Below are 6,365 nucleotides of genomic sequence, written 5' to 3'. Positions count from 1 at the left end.
TCTCTCTCTCTCTCTCTCTCTCTCTCTCTCTCTCTCTCTCTCTCTCTTTCTCTCTCTCTCTCTCCCCCTCTCCCTCTCTTTTCTGAGAGGTTATGAGGATAAGAGAAAATGTCTAGTCTCCATCTTATTGGTCACATGGCCTGGATGTATCCTTAATGAAGTCTTAATTGCCGACAAAATTAACTCCTGCCTAAAAAGGTCTACAGGGTAAGTTATTTGTATAGCATTTATATAGCATGGATGGTTTCTATTCAGGGATCCATGTGGCTATAGGAGAGAAGGGAACTACTGTGGCCCAAAGTCGACAGTCAATGAAGTCAACAGTGGAACAGCAAGGACTTTCTGGACTAACTCAGGAGCTGCAGGAACAGGAACTGGCCATGTTGGAGCCATGGGCTCAGACAGTCCCAGCTGAGGAGTAGCAAAGGGCAGAGGCATCACATGGATAAGCAGATTTGGACATTTCCCTTTCTTGGTACTTTAAGCTATGTGAACTGTGCAGGTCTAGGGGAAGGCATTGTTAAACTTTCTAGCAATTTCAAGGTCTTTTCCTTAGAGGCTTAACCCTAGAGCAGCACTTTTGGCACATAGTACTGAACTAATTTCTGGTGAGGTGAGACTCATCACAGGGTAGGTAGCTTGACCCTCTGTAATAGTAATGAAATTTAAAGATCCCCCTGTATCAGCTTGGTTTTTGGTTTGATTTTGTTAAAACCCAGAACTTGTGAATCCCACTTGTGGGATGGACTTGTTGACGTGAAAAGAGAGGGCTGAACTGGGAGGAGCTGGTGACGTAGATTTGGAGAGACACAAGAAAAGAGAGAGGCAGAAGATGAACTTTTTGGAAGCAGCATCTTGGAGGCAGAGAAAGACTGAGAGGATTGCTGAGGGCCACTTTGAATTGCCCAGGACTTTTGAGAGCTGCCACCCAGAGCTGCCAAGGACTGAGGAGACATGGCTGTTATGCTGGTACTTTGTCTGTCTGTTTTGATGTTGTTTTGCCATATTTGTCCACTGGTGAAGGACAGTGCTGTTGTTGCAGAGGTCTTGGAACCTTGCTGTTGGTTCAGAGCTCCAGAGACTGTTCTGCAGACAGAGGGTGAATTCTGTCCATTGGTGAAGGACAGTGCTGTTGTTGCAGAAGTGTTGGAACCTTGCTGTTGGTTCAGAAGCCCTGAAGAAGGATTTTCTTGTTGTATGTTTACAGAAATCCTGGAAGAGGGTTTTGCTAATGTTTTCAGGGGTACTAGGACTGTTCTGAAGACAGAGAATGAATTAATGAAGACACTGGCAATGTATCGTGTGGCCTTGCTAAGCTTTGTCTCCCCGGAACAAAGATTGCTGAGAACTTGCCTCGTGTCAAGATGAAGGAAAGACCTCCATTTGGGTATTAAATGCTGTACTTAAGCTTGTTGTGACTCTGGGGTAGATTCAATTGTGATCCAAGGGTGGGGAACTTTTGACCTTTTTGTGCTCTGTGATTGAACAAATGAATGTACTTTACTTATGATTGGAAACTAATCTCCATTTGAGAAGAGGGGCTTTGTGATGGACTAAATGAATGTACATAACAGCCATGTCTCCTCAGTCCTTGGCAGCTCTGGGTGGCAGCTCTCAAAAGTCCTGGGCAATTCAAAGTGGCCCTCAGCAATCCTCTCAGTCTTTCTCTGCCTCCAAGATGCTGCTTCCAAAAAGTTCATCTTCTGCCTCTCTCTTGTGTCTCTCCAAATCTACGTCACCAGCTCCTCCCAGTTCAGCACTCTCTTTTCACGTGAACAAGTCCATCCCACAAGTGGGATTCACAAGCTCTGGGTTTGAACAAAATCAAACCCAAAGCAAGCCATTACAGGGGGATCTTTACATTTCATTACTACTACACCCTCCGAGAGCCTTATGTTCTTTTGCCTTGTCAGAGGGATACGGTAGAAAATGTTATAAATCAGGATTACTATCTGAATAAATAAATGAATGAACTTGACTTTTTAGTGACTTCAGGTATTCTTTACTTTTGTGACATACTCAACCCCATAAGAGGGCTACAAGTCTGGAGGACTGGAGGAGGTAGACACCTATTGAAGAGTGAAGAGCCATTTATGGCGTCAGGTGCAAGTCTTGTGCTTTTTTTAAAAATTGGATTAAATAAAGCTTTACCTGTATCTGATGCTTTGTTAGCCTGAGTGCTTGCATGGGATCTGAGTGTCCTCTGGCTTTTCTTTAGTGACCTAGAATTCTAATGCTCCTAGGTTAAAGCCTAGGTCAAGGGGAGGGCACAAACCCTCCAAGATTTAATCTAGTTTGTGTAAACCTCAGGATTTGGATCACATACACCCATATCTGTTACTGTTTCAGTTCTGAGTCATAGGTTATATAACACAACCTCCCCCAGTTCCTAGAAATACATAAAAAATAATTTTGTACACAGCTTTTATTTTCAGCCAAATTACTTTATGTTAACAATCAGATTGGACACCTTGAATTTCTCGCCTTGGAGGAATGGGGGAATATAATTCAAAATATGATGAGTGTACTAGTCTCTCTTGGAGAGAGAAGGAGGGCTAGGCCTGAAGTGTCCTAAAACAACAAAGTGGTCTTTTAAAAAGAGCAGCTTCTTTACAAAGTAAATTGCCTAAGAGATGAAAAGGGAAAAAAAACACTAAACTCAATAGCACAAATTCTCTTTCATTTACATTTTGTATTTTGTTCTTTTTGGGTTGAGGGCTGATTCATGCTGCTTGAAGTCCAGGGTCTGTTTCAGCTATGTGGGGACTTGAACGAGGCTTAACAAAATAATCCTTCAATGCTTAGAGAAGCAGACCTTTATTATTTATGTATTATTTATCGTGGCTGGGGTTGGGATGTGGGTGGGGTTAATTTGTTAACTCACATTAAACTCAAGGAACGGCTAGAACCAAGCTAATAACTCTAACTCTTCTACATAAGGTCCAGGTAAGGGATATAGCAGGGAAGCTCTGTGATGTGGAAGAAGGCCATGGGTTCTATGGAGAACAGGAGGGGAAGCTAGCAATTAGGCCAGTCACTGATGTCACAGATCGGTCAGTAAGCCCCTGACTTCATGGCAGTAGGTGCCCTGTATCGGATGGGCAGGCACATAGTAGGTGAAGTGGTGAGGTGTAGGACATTCTAGAACTAGGAAATTTCTTGAACAAAGGAAGAAAAGGGGGGAAAACTCAGGTCCTGAGTGGGGTGAAGGTTAGGGAGTAGTTTAACTTAATTAGACCATATTGGGGTATAATTTGAGATAATAATGGGAAGGTAGACTGGTACCAGGGTAGTAGATGGCACAACAGATAGAGCACCAGGCTTAGAGTCAAGAAGGCCTGAGTTAAAATCCAGCTTCAGATACTTACTAGCTGTGTGACCCTGGGCAAGTCACCTAACCCTGTTTGCCTCAGTTTCCTTATATGTCAAATGAACTGCAGAAGGAAATGCCAAACTATTCTAGTATCTTTGCTAAGAACACCCAAATGGGGTCATGAAGAGTTAGACATGATTGAAATGATTGAACAACAGGGTGACCCCAGATCATGGAGGGTCTTTAGTGTTATGTTAATGCATATAACAACAACAACAATAATACTGGCTAATGTGCCAGTATTATGTGCCAGGCACTATGTTGATCTCTTAACAGTTCTTATCTTATTGGATCTTTTCAACACCCCTGGGAGGTAGGTGCTATTAATATCTCCTTTTAGCAGATAAGGAAACTGAGGCAAACAGGGTTAAATGACTTGCCCAGGGTCATAAGCTAGTAAGCATTTGAGGGCAAATTTGAACTCAAGTCTTCCTGATTTCAGGCCAGGAACTCTGTGCAGTGTGCCCACATTTAAACTGTACTTACTATACACTAGGGAGCTAGCAGATTTTTAAAAATGGGATGATACAACCAGAATCACACAGAAGGAAGGAGCATTGTGGTACCTTGGGATGAGTATTTTTCTTTAAAGTTAAAAGACCTGGGTTCAAATCCTACCTCCATCCCTTGCTGCTGGTGTGATCTTGGGTGAGTCAATTTCCTCATCTATAGTGGAGTGGTAGGATTAATTGAACTCTGGAGTCCTCCCCAACTCTAAATCGATGACCCTAAGGTTGTCATGGTGGAAACATGAAGGTTGGATAGAATGAGAAAGAGAGTGAAAGCAGAAAACCTCCAGGGATAAGATGATTGTAGTCAAGGTGGGGGCAAAAAGGGGTTAGTGCTAAGACTGGGGCAGTGGAGGAAGAGAGAAGAGGCTTCAGAGGTGGAGGGGACCATACCTGGTGACCCTCGATGGGTCAAGGGAGAGCACAAAGGCACGCATTGTTGAAAAGATGCTTTCCAACATTGGAAACTGGGTAAATGGTGGTCCAATTTACTAGAAATAACAAAGACAGAATGTGGAACAGGTTGGAGAAGAAAGCAGATGTGCTTGCTTTTGGAATTGTGTCTGCTTTAGGCCCAGGTATTGGGAGAGAGGCATCTGGGCATTTACATCCGTGGGGAGTCCATGCTTAGAAAGGAGTCCAGTGATGGTGGCTGCCTGGACTGTATAGGCTGCCCTGGAGAGGTGGGGTGTGGGCTGTTGGCCCCTTTTAGAAGGTGGGGTATGGGGGATGGTAGTGAGAGGGGTGATTGGGGAAGGAGTGAGGGTGTGGGAAAGCCCCCTTCCTCAAAGCTCTAGCCCCCACCCCCAACCTCATGCCTTTAGCTAAACTTGAGTTAATTGGTGATGGATGAAGAACACCTGGGGCTATCCTAGGCCAAGAGTCAGGTGCTCTGCCTCCAAGCCTGCCTGGACCAAGGAGGCAGAGAGTTCTTCCTCATGCCTAGAAAGTTACTAGAAAGGCGGCATTCTCTAAGGAAATAGGGTTTTTTTTTCCTACAGGCAATTTCCTCCCTGTTCTGGTTCTCTTGAGAATCAAAGGTTGGTTTGACTCTCTTCTCCATGATTCTTCATCCCTCCTCACCAGCATCCTGCTCCAGGTAAGGTGATTTGGTCTCCTGCTCTGACTGTCTTGCTTCTACCTTTGGGATTCTGAGGGGAACTAACTGCTCATCGTTCTCCAAAGTGGGTCTGGTTATTAGGGAGGTTGAACAGTTTTTCAAGTGATTATTAAGTTTGTGGTTTTATCTCTTTCCTTTGACTAGTTGTGGATTAAGAGTTACCACGCTGACTTTTTGAGAGTTCTTCATGGTTTCCTTGAAATTTCAGCATTAAAAAATGGAAAACAGGCTGATCATTCCCCTCCATCACCATAAGGAGGTCAAAAGAGCTCAGAAATTGCCTTACCCTACAAACACTCGACCTTCCCAGGCAGAGAGAAGAGTCAACCATGGCAAATACAAACTTATTTATAAAATATTTTAGGCAGATGAATAAGAATCATAAATGTTCTAAGGCAAGAGAAGGGGGAGCAAGGACCCACTAACAGCAAGGGGGCTACAGAAAGCTTTCAGTGAGACCCAAATGAGTCCCATCATCCTGGTAATCACAGCCATAATAGGAGGTAGAGCATAGACAGCACTTTAAATCATTCTCTTAATGCTCGCTGGGATTCTTTTTGCTCAATGTTCATTTTTTGGGTATGTGTGTAGGAATAAATTACTTGTTCTATAACCAATTTATATTGTATATTAAGTACCTCATTTTGAGATATTAAAATTTTCTACAAGTGTGTCAAAAGGGTCAATAAAATAGAACAATCGTTTCTGTGTTTCTCTGCCTTAGTCTTGACCCTTGTGAAAACTGTGGAACCTTCTCCTGTTTAACCACACTCAAGGGGCCCATAGAATCAGTAGTGTCTTCTCTAAGTAGTAGGTTCAGGTTCTGCGTTCTGAGTGGGGGGATGAATAGGAGCCGCCACTTTGATTCCCATGCACCTTACACCAAGAAGAAAGGGGGACATTCTCTAGAGAAGGAAGGGAATTGTGCTAATTTGGACCCACTACCAGAAGGGGCTCCAAGTCCTGTGGGGCCCCTGGATGAGTGTGCAGAATAACTAATAGTTCATCCCATCAAAATTTTTTTAGACTGCTTCCATGTCTAATCTATGCTATTTAAACCCAATCCTGTTTTCTTTCAAATAACTTACTCTAACTGTTCTGGTACCTCACAGTGTCAAGGAGCTGCTATGGGTTCCTTGAAGGCTTTACCAATGGTGTGAAAGTTCTGGTACGTCCTACAAAAGTGAAAAAGTCTCCAAATGCAGGCCAGGGCACAGGCTGCATTCTAATTCAAAGATCAACTTAGTTGAGCTCAGAGAGGTTCATTTTTAGTATAGTTACACATGGAACATTTTTTTCCAGGCATAAGAATTATTTACTACTACTACTACTACTACTACTACTACTACTACTACTACTACTA

Source organism: Petaurus breviceps, unplaced genomic scaffold (assembly GCF_028583685.1).
Source record: "Petaurus breviceps papuanus isolate PSGF00001 unplaced genomic scaffold, PetGlider_PUasm1.0 185, whole genome shotgun sequence".
Taxonomy (NCBI): Eukaryota; Metazoa; Chordata; class Mammalia; order Diprotodontia; family Petauridae; genus Petaurus; species Petaurus breviceps.
Note: the sequence above shows the minus strand (reverse complement) of the source record.